This window comes from Lissotriton vulgaris, chromosome 3_1 (assembly GCF_964263255.1).
Source record: "Lissotriton vulgaris chromosome 3_1, aLisVul1.2, whole genome shotgun sequence".
In the NCBI taxonomy this organism is placed as follows: domain Eukaryota; kingdom Metazoa; phylum Chordata; class Amphibia; order Caudata; family Salamandridae; genus Lissotriton; species Lissotriton vulgaris.
In genome coordinates this window covers 197,440,197-197,454,583 of record NC_141689.1, presented here as the reverse complement: position 1 = coordinate 197,454,583, position 14,387 = coordinate 197,440,197, and the positions used below count along the sequence as shown (strand labels likewise).

At 42.3% G+C, this 14,387-nt stretch overlaps 1 protein-coding gene across 12 annotated transcripts in view; it reads left to right on the top strand.

Annotated features, from left to right (window-relative positions):
• The window catches only part of CELF4 (CUGBP Elav-like family member 4), a 1,334,281-nt gene extending 1,320,147 nt beyond the window's left edge, over positions 1-14,134 (top strand). For 6 of the 12 annotated variants that reach the window (XM_086960321.1, XM_086960314.1, XM_086960320.1 and 3 more), the window contains one exon: positions 12,882-14,134. The gene's annotated coding sequence lies outside the window, so the exon portion shown is untranslated. The remainder of the gene's footprint in view (positions 1-12,881) is intronic. The other 6 variants (XM_086960324.1, XM_086960316.1, XM_086960323.1 and 3 more) reach the window with 1 other exon arrangement.
• The last annotated feature ends 253 nt before the right edge of the window (positions 14,135-14,387 follow it).

Sequence of the window (14,387 nt, the reverse complement as noted above, 5' to 3'; positions counted from 1 at the left end):
CTGAGTAACATGTTTTTACAAATTGAAGTGTTTCTGTGGAATGTAGGTGGTACCCATGTAAAGCATCCCAATACTTTCGGGTCACGTTTGCGATATATAAAAGTGTCCCAAATTGTAACTAAATAAAAAATATGTTACATAGCAGATGCTGACTTTACATATTGTCCAGTGTGGTTGAGCAACCGCGCCATCTGCACTCCCGCCCTCCTCCCACTCTGGGCTGTGTTTTTACTTCAAGACAAGTAGTTTTTTTTTATAGGCCATGACTACGTAATGAATAAACTAGACACCATCATGTTGATGACGTGTAAGTGTTGTGATTTACACAGCAGCTTCGACCTGTGCAAAGTCCTCCGATGGCTTTCCCAACCCCTAATGGCTAGGGTGGTTGATTTCAAATCTGGGTAACCAGGGGGCATATTATCAAGACCGGCGATAAAATTATCGCCACTTTATCGGCCGGAAACTGCCGCTAAAGCGTCGATAATGGGCTTGATAATATGCCCTTGTGAATTCCCTTAGCAGCCCAGGTTCTTTAACCTGGGCTGCTATGGGAATTCACAAGAGAATATTATCAAGCCCATTATCGCCGCTTTAGCGGCAGTATCCTGCCGCTAAATTAACCTGGGCTGCTATGGGAATTCACAAGAGAATATTATCAAGCCCATTATCGCCGCTTTAGCGGCAGTTTCCTGCCGCTAAAGTGGCGATAATTTTATAGCCGGTCTTGGTAATATGCCCCTTAGTTCGAGTCTCTGCAATGACGCTCAACATCCTGTGATTCTGGGCAACTCACTTAATCTCCCCGTGCCGAACAAAAATTAATGTGTCCTTGTGTAACACAACTGGTGCTCATGTAAAGCGCTCTGCTACCTGTTACCTTCGGGTCAAGTTTGCGCTATATAAAACCACTAAGAAAAAAACCAAAAAAACATGATAATTGTTTATGGGGGGCAGTGTGTGCCGCACTCACTTCACGAGCCTTTACCAGTAACGCAATTCACCTGCCATTTTTCAATAGCGCTCAATACATCACAATCTAGATGTATCTCCGCCTTCCCTCCCTTGCTGTCGCCCAAATTTATTTTCAAAGATGCAGATTATATGGCAATTCCCAAAGCACTTTGAGACATCCGAGTAACTCACCAAGGAAGGTTGACTCTTCCAGCCAACACTGGTGCCTCATCTCCCTGCGTCTGTAGACACAAGCTTCTCTTCAGGAAAAATGCAATACCTCTGAAATTCAACGAGGCATGCTTTTACCCTATGAAAATAGCAAGGTACATGGCTATTCCTGGTACCACAGAAAACTGTGTAATTAAGCATACACCTCAAAGAAGGACCTTTGTTGGAAGTTTCCGACCTTCTTTTCCGTTGATAAAGTACATGTTATGCTGTGGCCCTGTACCATATAATTTACTGCATCTAACGTATGGTATTTGAACAATTCATTGTGGCCAGCATTTTAATGCCTTAAGGCCCCTATGAGAATGATCACAGTTGTGTGAGCGATCAACGTGAATACATTGTGCAATAAGGAAAGACTTGTTTTAGCCAATTTTGTCTCTGAATAAGATGCAAACTTTTGCTAGAAGTAAACATGACGCAATCAGGAGAGGGTGTGGCGTAATGGCCAGAGATGCTAACTTTGGCGCTGATAAGCCAGGTTTGAGTCTCGGCACCCGCTCAACATCCTGTGATTCTGGGCAAATCACTTAATCTTCCCTGTGCTTACTAAAAATGAATGTGTCCTTGTATAATGTAACTGGTGCTCTTGTTAAGCGCACCTTCGGCTTGAGTTTGCGGTATTTCAAACTGCAACAACAAAAAAGTTCAGAGGATTTTCATGACTTAGCTGCTCATCAAATCTCCCAGTGGCTGCACACGTTTACTAGATGTTAAATGTTTGTTACGCAGAATGCTATTTCCTATTGCTAAAATAATGTTGGAGTGGACACCCTTTCCACGCGCCAAATCGTAACTGTAAAAACATGCTTTGCTTAAATGTATTAAATGGTTACGATATGGTTGGTGAACGTTGTCTGCTGTATTGGATTTTTACTCACCAAGTTAAAACGTACAAAATAATAAACTTATTAGTAATCACATGGGCTAATCCCATTGCCTTTGCGTATGCTTGTTTCCATGTATGCCTTCCTCTTATGCTGGGCCAAAGTCGAATGAATAAAAAAAAGTCCAGGGGCCATATTATCAAGAAAGGGCGTTATGTTATCGCCGCTTTTATCGGCAGGAAACTGCCGCTAAAGCGGCGATAATGGGCTTGATAATATGCCCTTGTGAATTCCCATTGAAGCCCAGGTTAAAATCAGAACCTGGGGTTCTATGGGAATTTACAAGGGCATATTATAAAACCCATTATTGTCGCTTTAGCGGCAGTTTCCTGTCGATAAAACCGGCGATAATGTATCGCTCTTTCTTGATAATTTGGCCCCTGGGGGGCATATTACCAACAACTAGCGATATTTATAGCTAAATAGGCTTAGCGACAATTTGTCTATCACCAGGCATCGCCGGCTTTTATCGTTGAGATAACGTGCTATTAGCAACGTTTATTTCAAAAGCGATAAAATTCCCGGCGAAATCCGTGAATATCGCTGAGAATACAGCGATATTCACGCATTATCGCTAACAGGGTCTTAGCCATTATATCCACTTCCCATTGGATATAATGGTTAAGAACTGGTCTGAGCAGGCGTTAGTTTTTGGAGCTATTCGCGCTTAGCGCGAATATTTCCATCGCTACGCCTGCCTTGGTAATAGGCAATAGCGATGTTAGCAACAGTTTTCAGTTGCTAACAGGTTGGGTACGCCCACTTTGTATGTCATTAGCGATAAATATCGCGGACATGCAAAGCGGGCCCCAAACCGCTCGCTATCGCCTACAAGCTGTCGCTAACATTAGTTAGCGACAGCTTGCTAATAGGGCGATGTAATTATCGCCGCTTAGCGGCCGAAAACAGCCGCTAAAGTGGCGATAATGTAATTTCGCCCGGCTTGGTAATATGCCCCCTGGTTCCCAAAAAATTACTGTGGTGCACCCCACCTGCAAACACCTGATTTTGGTGAATTGTAGAGCAGAGTGTTTTTTCTCCCCTCCCCAACTCCACCCCCGCTGCCTCTGGGTGTAATCAGAAGCACATACCGAAGGGCAGACAAGGCTCCAAGATGGGACATGAAGTTATCCCACAGCACAAACAAAAATCTTGGCGACGAGAAATAAAACTTTTGTTAAGTACTGTGGCCTGCACCGTCTACAAATAGGCGCGCGCTGCCCGCAGCTTCATTAGAACGACGATTCTGCCTCTTGAAACATGACCCAAAGGTTCTAGTGAAAAAAATAATAACATTTTAATAATTAATACCTTCTATGAAAGCTCATTGAGGCATCTAACTTTAATCAATGTTATTTATTTGGGCCCTGGCTTTCACCTCGCCGCCATTAGCCGTAGGTGGATTGAAACAGAGCGCAATTAAGCCCAAGCAGGAAATATTTTTAGTTAATTGCACTGTGCACCTTGGAGGTAATTTGAAGCTGCGGGGGACACAATAAGGATCGCAAACAGGAGCCAAGTAGTTAGCATTAGCAGTGAGCATTACTTAACGCCAGATGGCCGGGGCGCGCGGCGGCGTGTGCCGAGCGCAGGCGCGCGCCGCCAAGGCCAGAGGCCACTGACCGTGAGCGCGAGAGGCTAATGACTGCTTCCCACCGTCTGTGGGAGGAGAGGTGCGCTTTCAAGTGCCTGCAAAGTGCTTCGTTGTCAATCGCAGCATGCATCTCCCCTTTTCAAGTCAATTTGTGTAATTGGCAACTTTTAGACACAGTGGGACTTTCTTTGCAAGCCTCCTTCCCCACTTTTTCCCCATGTTAAAAGTGACGCAGGGGCGGCGCAAGGGACTTGGAAATAAGCCCCAGTGTGTTTATGAAATGCAACAAGGGTGTAGATCGGAAGATGTGAGGCAAAGATGTTTAGGAAAACTATTGTGGGGCAGGTTTACAAGCCCCTTGCGCTGCCAGGGGCGTTCCATGGGTGTTCCCACGCAAAACCCATGGAACAAGACACATTTCCGGATTTACAAGAAATCGTAAATCTGGAAATGCGTCTGAATGCTACGCCTCCCAAGAGAGGTGTAGGGAGTTACAACGAGGAAAAATGTATTAATTTCTCCTTGATTTTTCCTCTTTCTATGCGTGCTGCATTCTGCAGCACAAATAGAAAGAGGAAATCACCTCTGGTTATTGTTTATGTACAGTAAGATGTCCCTTCCTGCACATGAACAATCCTTTAAATAAAGAAGTTTTTTTTCAAGTTCCACGTGTGCTAATGCAGCACATGTAGAAGTGTTAAAATGCCATTTCTGATGTTTATATGTTTATTCCTGCACATAAACAATCTCCCCACAACGTAGGGTGCACGGGAGCCTGTGTTGGCGAATGGCTGCAGTTTGTGCGCCAGCGCAGGGGGAAGCACAGAGATGCAACATATTGTTGTAAATATGTTGCATCCCTGGGCTTCCAGACTAACGCAGCAAGGCGAGGCAAAATGACTTGCTCCACCGCGCTGCGTTAGTTTAATGTAAATCTGCCCCAGTTTGTTTAAGGACATGGCCGGACTACTCACCAGTAATCTTCATTACAGAGTCCAAGTTTTCCTCAACGTGCAGTTAGTATCCCTACCCTCCACAATTCCTGGGCGAATCACCCCTGCAGTTACAGCTTGATATTCAGTATCACAGTCACAGTTTTGACTAGTTGTCACAATATAGCATATAAGAGCTCCAGTTTTGGCATGTTAACGGAACATAACAGCTATAGTTTCAGCTTGGTGTTGGTATATAAGAACCACAGTTTTGGTATATTATTGGTACATCGCAGCCGCAGTATCTACTTGGAACTGGTGTATCACAACCACAGCTTCTATTTAGTGCTGGGCATCGCAGCTTCAGTGTCTGCTTCGAACTTGTGTGTCACAACCATAGTTTGGGCTTGGAATTGGGACAGCTCTTGTATAGTTTTGACTTGGAACTAGTGTATCACAGCCACAGTTTCGGCTTGGAACTGGCGACTCCCAACCACAGTTTTGGCTTGGTGTTGATATATCGCACCAACAGTTTTGATCGGGAAAGGAATAACCACAGTTTCAGCTTAGTATTGGTATACATCGTTTTGGTCTGGCATTGAGATATCACATCCACAGTTTTGGCTTACTACTTTTATAGCACAGATACAGTTTCAGTTTGTATTGGTATATCACGTCCACAGTTTTGGCTTAGTATACGTATATCGCAACCACAGTTTCAGCTTAATATTGCTATATCACAGTCACAGTTTTGCCTAAATATTGTATAGTACAGCTACATTTTCAGCTTCCTACTGCCATATGACAGCCAGGATTTGTTTAACCCCTTGCCCACTAGCGGTTTTCCCGCTGTGTGCTGGATTTTTCAAAAACCCGCGTTACATGACGAGCTCAGCTCGTCATCAGCATACGAGCGCCGTAGCTGATGACGAGCTGAGCTCGTCATCAGCATCGAAGGGGTTAATATTGCTATATTACAGCCACAGTAAGGCATGATATTGCGCTAGCACAGCCCAGCCACAGTCTCGGCTTAGCAGTGGCATATCACTGTTGGATATTTGCTTAGAACTGTATATCATAGCCACCGCTTCAACTTGTTATTGGTAGGGCACAATTACAATGTCTGTTCATTGATGGACCAGATTTGCTGATTAGGGCAGGGTTTTTAAAACCAGAGGAAGGCTAGTTGCTATTCACGGTTCTGAGGAATTGGGGAAAATGACCGTCTCGGTGGCTGGTGGTCACCTCATTTGGTAAGGACTGTGCCAAGAAGACAACAAGGTGATGATTTGAGACAGCAGAGGGGCCTGGTCCTCAGATAAATTAGAAGATTTTCTTGGCAGACTAATACCGTTAAAGGAGCAGTGGCGCTGAGACTCCACCGGTCCAAAAATAGGCTTACATGGCATGCTATTGACTCTGAGGAAGCTCCGGCTATGGTTAAATACTCTGGGCTTCCAGTTGGCCCATCCACCCCAAGGCAATGAAGGCAACAATGGCTAGCGGAAGGCCTGAGGATAGGCCTCCTTGTGGATAAGATAAGAAGACTAAGCATGGGCGGAAAATCCGTTTCGCTCGCGGATTTTGCGGATTTTCGGTAAATTCGCAATCCGCGAGATTCGCGAATCTCCCGCAAAATCCGCAAATCCGCGAGCAGCGGATTTTGCTCGCACTGTTCGCACTGTTCGCGTGAGTTCGCGGCTTCCCAGTACAACTTCGCGCCCCGCGAATAAGTGCAAAATTGCAGAAATACGATCTTAGCAAAACTGAAACTACTTACCAGGTTCAAAAGTTCAGGCTCATCATTAGTAGCCATTTCCTGTAGTGCTTCCTGAGGGGCCCCTCCAGAGTTCAGTTGCCAGTTGCAACTATTATGTGACCCTGCTCTGAACCTCAGAATAGTTACACATATGCCACAAAGGTCCTGAATTACAGCTAAGGGAGACAAGCAGGAGCCAGGCTGGAAGTTCAAATCCATTAATCAGCCCCTAATTCATTATTGTCAGTTGGGGCAGGGCAGGTGTTGTAACTAATTTTGCAACAATGAAAGCACTTAGCAAGTGCAAAAGATCACTAATCAGGAAGCACTAAGGAAGCAGGTGCCAGCTAAAAAAATATTCTGTGACACATTAATCAGCCCCAAATTAATTCAGGTCACTTGAGGCAGGGAAGGTGTGCTTGCGTTGCCACAATAATGTACACTGACTGGACAACCAGAGGGTGCTGTGATGAAACAGAGGGTGGCATGGGTGGGCCAGAGGGTGGCATGAGTAGTCAGAGAGTGGCAGTGGTGACAGAGAGTGGCAGTGATGAAGAAGAGTGTCCCAAACAGGCTGGACACGTAGAAACAACAAGTTCGCGAAACTTGCGACCCGACAGGTAAGTTTGCAATTTGCGACATTGTACAAAACCCTCGTGAACTGGCAGAAACCCGCGCAAACACAAAAAAAAAAAAAATCCGCAAATTCGCGAGAATTCGCGGATTTTGAGGATTGCGAGTTCGCAAATCCGCAAAATTCGCGAACGCGAGATTCGCAAAATTCGCCCATGCTTAAAGAAGACCTATTAGATGCATTATGCATGAATACAAAGCCCATCTAATTGAGTGAGAACATTTCAGGGTTGCTTGCCCGTTGTATGCCCACTCTGTGATTAAGAAATTAGGTTTAGAAATCACGATTGTCACTATTAGTCAATTTTCCACTTGTCGAAATTGTAAATTGATACTTGTATAGCGCACTACTCACCTGCAAGGGTCTCAAGGCGCTTGTACGAATACCACTGTGGAATCCATCCTGGCTTTCCCTGTGAGGCGTCCACTCCTGGGCACCCCCAAGGTGGAGGCCAGGCATCCTTAGCGTTGTGGGGACCGTTGTGGAGATTAAGCAAACTGTTGCCCAGAGTTGCAGTGTGGGACTCTATGATTGGAATAGGAGAGAATTATCAGGTCTGTGGAATTTTGAGCCCAAGACCCATCGAGGCGGGGAATTGAACCCTGGTCCCGGGCTAGACCTCTGCATCAGGGTCTGCCGCTCTAACCATTGAGACACACTTCTCCACACACTTGCTGCGATTGAGTGACCAATCTCTAGCAGTGTCACTCATACGCTCTCACAGCCCACTATCCCTCTTCACCAGCTTCCATCTTTTTCATGGCGCGATTCATGAGTATCATCTGTCTGAAGCAGTTTTGAACCTTGACCTGTGTAGAATGTTTAGTTTTGGTTAAGTTCTAGGTTTGAATCTTTGTATCCCCACGCTGTGTGGTTTTGCACCAATGACTTTATCATGCCTCTGCTGCACAGCTTTAGCAATAGAGTTTTTCCAGAAAGTGCCTTTCAGTACAATACACATGTGTATCAACCTTGGTTATGGCTTAGCTTAGCGGAATTTCTTACTCTGTGAATTATGTGTGATTCTACAGGGATTCTTAAATAAGTGTATCAGAGAACATCCCTTCTCTGAGCTACCACTTGAATCTTTGGAGTCAGCGCCATGAAACCGTTGGTGTACGTGCGCTTAATAAGTGCTTTTAACATAACATAACAGTCAAGTCAATTTATGTTTAAACATGCAGGACTGTTTTCCTTCTTCTAAAAATTATTTCAACAATTCCATAAGATGTAGGGGCCTGTCATTCCTTCAAAGCATCCTTACAACCCGTAGAGTTGAATTTCTTTCCATCCCATAGTCAATGAGAAAAGACATTTATAAAGCGGACTATCAGCATATCTGGCTATTTTTAGAATGCGTGTTCACCCTATGTAGCCTCATAGTTCTATTGACAGGTAAGTCCTATTTATTGTCACCTAACTCAATGTAATTCATTTTACCAACCTGAAAAAGGATAAAAGCCTAAGTGAACCCAGCATGATTCGAACCTGTGACCATGGGATAAAACCCAGATCTTACAGGCCACACATCAGTCTAGTGAGCCAGAAGAAAGCTGTCATTGACACCTGTCTTTTGCATTAGTGACTAAGAAATGCTTATGAACTACACCTAAAGAATGGCACCTCCTCCATTAAACTTAGGGGCCTGATTTTGATATTGGACAGACTGCCTCCGACAGCCTGTCATCGGTAGTCCATCTGACATCTTTTGCCACGGTCCGACTGACGCAATATGATGTGCGAAGGTCAGAGTCAGCACATGGCGGCGGGACCAACCAACGCTGCCAACAGGCTCCTTGAGCCCGTCCGACCGTCGGTTGGAATGTAATACCCTACAAACAGATAGTTTTCGATTTCTTATTCCGACTGCCTTTTCATGGAGTTCTGACCGCATGAAAAGGGAGCAGGAATGGGACTTTGGAGGCCCCTAGAAGGACTCCCGTCCCCCGTGGGCCTCTGCTATTGGCTCAGGGAGTCAACACAGACATCAATGCCCCGTGTGCCAGGCACCATGTGATGCTTGGCACATGGATGTTTCAAACATCAGTTTTTCCATTGTGGCTTGCGCAGCACAGGCCGCAATGAAAAAAGGTATGATTCCGACCACCTACATGGCTGTTGCATCATAATTAGGCGAGTGGGACCTCTGACTGCTTGTCGGTCGGTTCCAATTCCGCTACGATGTCGGTCGGACACTCATCTGAATTGCATCGTAATGAGCCCCTTACTGTCGACTGTTTTGACCAATTGCTCTTTCAAATAAATTACGTCAATGCTTGCTCAACACAATCAAGCTTATTGGGCCTGCTCCAAAAAAACTGTGTGCGCTTCAAATTTAAACCTAGGTGTGTAAATAGCCTGGTTTACAAGAGTAAATTAATGTTTAGAAGTCAGAAAACTTATTTTACATTGGGAAATGGCCTAATATGTTAAATGAAAACTGACAAACCTCATTGGACTGCGTGCAGAATCTCCTCCTTTAAGGTGGCCGCATCATCATGATGTTGATGCAGGGCCATCTTATATGCCGGGGATTCCTTATGGGTTTATTTGGATTCTATTGGGAATGCCCTCATCCAAGATGGCCACCACATCAGGACGTTTATGAGGGGTAGCACGTTTGCATGCAAGTCCCAGGAGCCAGACCTTTCCCAGTAGTGAGCAGCAGGCAGAGAGAGCCTGGCTACAGCGATAGATTCCGTGCGAAAGACCTGGTTTCATCCCTTTTTTACACAGACAGGCATAGGTCGGGCATAAGCCAGAGCAACACGGACAACTCTAAATAGACGGATTTATTTAAAAAACGGAGTCAAGGACTGATGTTTTACAGGCACGACCTTTATTGATTTCAAATGAAAATATGTATAAGCCTTGAAAAAGCTTGCATGTCCTAAAATGCAGGAGAGCTGGTCATGTTTGCCAAATTCTACTTACCAACAATAAATTGGATTTAGAACCATGACTACTAAAAGCTGGAACCACTGTACGGTAGAAGAATCAAGTTCAAGAACACAGACCAACAAGTAGGCCATTTACCCAACTTAAAATGGCCAGCTATCAGGGATCATGCTGCTGGAGAGGCAGCTCATTTATCCTATGGTGGACCCATAGCATTGCTGTATTCTATACAAACCAATCATTTATTAACTTAATTAACCCATATGTATTGCTTCTTTGTATTTGCGGTTCTACTGTACAGCGACATCCCCATGAGGGCTGCAAGGAAAGTGGTCTCAAATGCAAATGATTGGCTGTAGATTTAATTTTGAGATTTTGCAATAGATCTTTGTGCTTTCATTCTCATGGAGTGCTCCCAAGAGGACAGGCTGCACTGTGTCTCTGTTTTCCATATGTCCATGTGTGTCTGTCTCTAGGCCAGGCTTCGGCCATTTTTATCCATCTCTGTTTTCCTTTTCTTTTACCATTTGATTGCAATAACATGTCAGAGCGACCCAGTGTGATGCTGTGTTAGTACATGATTTCCTTTCCTTCCCAAAGAAAAAATATATATATATTAAAAAACCGAAAAAAAAAATCTTTTCTTCTTTTGTCATTCAATCAAATTCCAACCTAAGCAGAGCCTGTCATTCTCACCACAGTCTCGCGCTGAGCTACTGTAGGAAAAAGTTCACGTAGTGACGTGAGAGTGGAGAAAAAGAGCCCCCCCAGTCCGTAAGTGCATCAACTAGAAGTTGAAGTGTGACATGATGGCGTCATGTAACAAGCTAAAGAATTTGGGTGCATGACATGCCGTCACGTTTCGTGGAGGTGCCGTGATTGAAGCATTTTTTCTTGGATGTTGTATCAGTTGATGATTGGCCAGTCATGATCACATGTGCCTTTTCCTTATTGTTTGTTTGGTTTTCTTTTTTTTTTAAACTCTGTGCTGCCACAATTTTGCCGTGCTCATGTCGTTTCCCTAAACTATATATTATATATTATTTTATATGCTTGCAGTGTTTTTTTGTTTTTGTTTTTTTGTTTCTTGTCATGTTTATGCTTTTTTTAGATGTCATTTAGAAAAATAAAGATGGTTTTACAATTCCTGGTGTTTTGAATCGGCCCCTTTCTGAAAAAAATGGTAAGGCCTTACACCACGTAAGGAATGTATCAACCAATCTGATGGGTTAGCTCAAAATTGCCAATCAGCTGAAGGGATTTGATTGGTTAATTCAAAAACGCCTAACAACAATAATCAATCAATGAGATTGGGTTTTTATTTAAAGCTGCTTTAAGAATAGAGTCAACCTATTTGATTGGTTAATCTGAGCCTTATGCACACTTGCAGTTTTTTACAGACTTGGGCCTAGCGTGCTTCAAATAACGTACATGAAAGGTAAAATGCGTGGTTGATTTGATATTTTTGCATTTGAAACTGTTGTGTTTTATTCTGTATACGTATATTTATATTTTACTTTACTGGAGAATTTGGGGGCCTTTTTCAATTGCTATGTTTCTGGTTATGCTGAATGACACACCCAAACACTAATTTATACTTAAAAGTTACACAAAAACAGAATTATAGAGAGGACAGTAACCTGTTCTTGCCCACTTACCTAATCTTTGGTCACCTAGAAATGTTAGCTAAACTAAATTTTGCTTTGTGTTCTATACAACCACCTATAAAAAAAAGACAAAGAATGCGTCTTTTGTGTTTACAACTGAAAAAGGGTCCTCGACGAGTCTTTTCTTTCTGTTTATTATATTCGATGTTGTCATTGTTCAGACTGCTGTGTATGGTTTGCTGTTTGAGGAATCAACAGTGCTGAAAAACCTGCCAGCGGGGATTGGTATTCGCATGATACTGCCACTGGAGTGAGCCTTCCCAGTTCTAGTCCCTTGACATAATAAATCAGAGAGGAGAATACCAGGCCAACCTGCTTGCAAGGACAAGATAAGAGCCGTGCCTTCTAATCCTTAATGATTAAGCATCAATTTTAAATGTCAAGAAGACTAGTCAGATCATGATTACATTATATTGGAAAAATGCATTTTTTTTCATAAAACATTTGCTCTACATTTTTTATTTCCAATAATATGGATTTGGCTTGAAAAAAACAGACTTGCCTGTTATGTGGGCACGTTCAGACTATATCTGCCTCTGTAATCTAAAAATAAAAAGTAAAAAAGTCAATTTTTCCACTGCATTTTGAGAGTCATTCCCATGACTGGCCACAAAATGGAAGAACCTTGGGCCATGTTTCGCAAACGCGACCTTAGATAAACAAAATGGCGAAGCTGTTTGCTAAACAGGGCACTGAACAGTATATGCCTTCTTCTTAAACACAGCAATTTAGTTATTCTGTGTCACTATATATGCAGTAGACACTGTTCGCAACACAGAAACACTACGGAAAGATCTCTCGAAATTCCTTTCAGAGAAGGGCATTTAGTGCTTGTGAGAAGAGCCCTTGCTAAAATTGTTCTGCGGTAATAGGACCACTTGACCTCCACAGCAAAAGCAGATCTGCCAACCTCCTGATTCTCTGACAAGGCAGGGCTTGTGGTAGAAGTTGAGATGTGCATTGTAGTGGGCTGATGTTGCATGAGGTGGGTCCCGCTGTTTTATGATGTAATGGATAAAGTGGTTTGTTATATTTCCCCACCTCTCTAAGATGGAGGAGAGTTGGACGGTTTGACAACTTGCTGTGAATCTCAATTGCCAGTTTAGCACTCTTTAAAATCAGATATCTTTAACTTAAATGAGACATAGTGATTTTCAGTTCATTGTTTATCATGATCGTGACTAACTCGCTAGATTAAAACTCACCACAACTTCGAAAACATCATGCTTGCTCTTAGGGAGTCTTAAGTTTTTATATTTTTCTATATTTAGACTGAGTCCCCACTCACTTCTTTTCTAACTTTTCTATTTCTTTCTTTCTCCCAGGGCAGGAACTTACTGTGCCACATTAAACAAAATAAAAAATACATATATAACTATATGAGCAAGACATGTTGGATGACACCTTCGACATATCAGCAAGCTACCAGTCGTACTGAAGACATCAGACTATTCTCTCTTTGATTGTTAAGACCGTCATATTTCGTCGATGAAATGTATCACGTCTGCTGACTGGAGGGACAAGTGTTGGAGAAACTGGGCAGAATCCAGAGAAACCAGGATTTCTGAAGAGATATCACTGCAAAGGCTTTTTTCCTTCAAAACAGGAAATGCAAAACCTGAAAACTGACAAAGGAGTGCCTGTTTGCCACCGAGTATGCTTTTGCCATGCCGACCAAGCTGATGGCCGCTGTAAGCATCTTATCTGTCATTCCTTAGCTGTTTAGGGACCAAAGGACCAAAATTTTTATCACAAACGTGTAGCTGTATGTAAAATATGAAAGCTCCTTCCTTTTTGTCTTGGCTGTTCTTAAAACAGTCTGAGAGCAATTATATGAAATATGTAAAAAAAAAATAATAATAATGCTTAAAATGCTTTTAAAATGGCAAGATAATAGTTCTTTGATACTTTGAGAGGTTCTTTGGTTACATTAATTAAAGTGTGAAAATTTCATATGGTTTTATGTACAAAGTAAAGACAGAATGATATTGGTGAAAATGGATGGATATCATTATAAAGCAAAAAAGTGAAAAAAAGAAAAGACCTATATAGAAAGATGGTGTAGTGATAAGGTTTGTAAATGCTTCAATCTCACCCCATTTCAAATCCTAATAGTTGTACAGAATTTAAAAGAAAAGTTTAAAATACCTATATAATAGAAAAAAATTTAGAGAGCAAGAAAAAAAAGCAAAAAAAATACATAGAAGATAGCATTACTGCTAAAACAAAGATGTTGTAGAATTGTAATTCTTTTGTAGAGTTTAGAGCATAAATTCCTACTCTGCCAATTGCTGTTGGGTGCTTGTATTAACTGAGGAGACTAAAAGGCTATACGGCAGCTTCTTTAACTGCAAGCATTCCAGCTATAAAAAAATTAATTCTTGTAGACAATGCAATGAAATAAACAAAGCTAAGGTCTTTCTATCAGAGTTAGTTCTAACTTGAAGAATGACATAGCTGTATTGCTTCATATCTTCATTAACTGCTATCTGCAAGTTTTCTGATCATCCTCTGCTTCAGTAGTTTCCACATTTGTTCTAGATCTTCAGGGCAAGGAATAGCCTAGAACCATACTATTAAAAAAATATACAAAAAAACAAAAAAAAAACAATCTTTAAAGAATTTATGAAACTGTTTACAAGGAATTTTGAAAAACAGGGGATGTTCCAAATGATGCTGACTCTGTTTTTCTGTAAATAAATTTGCATATTTTGTAGGACTTTTAATTGTAATGATAGAGAAAAACAAGGACAACTATTTAATGAAAGCACGATATTTATCTTTGGTAATTGACTTTAGAGCAGTCAAAGAGAATTCACAATGCTTTAGAA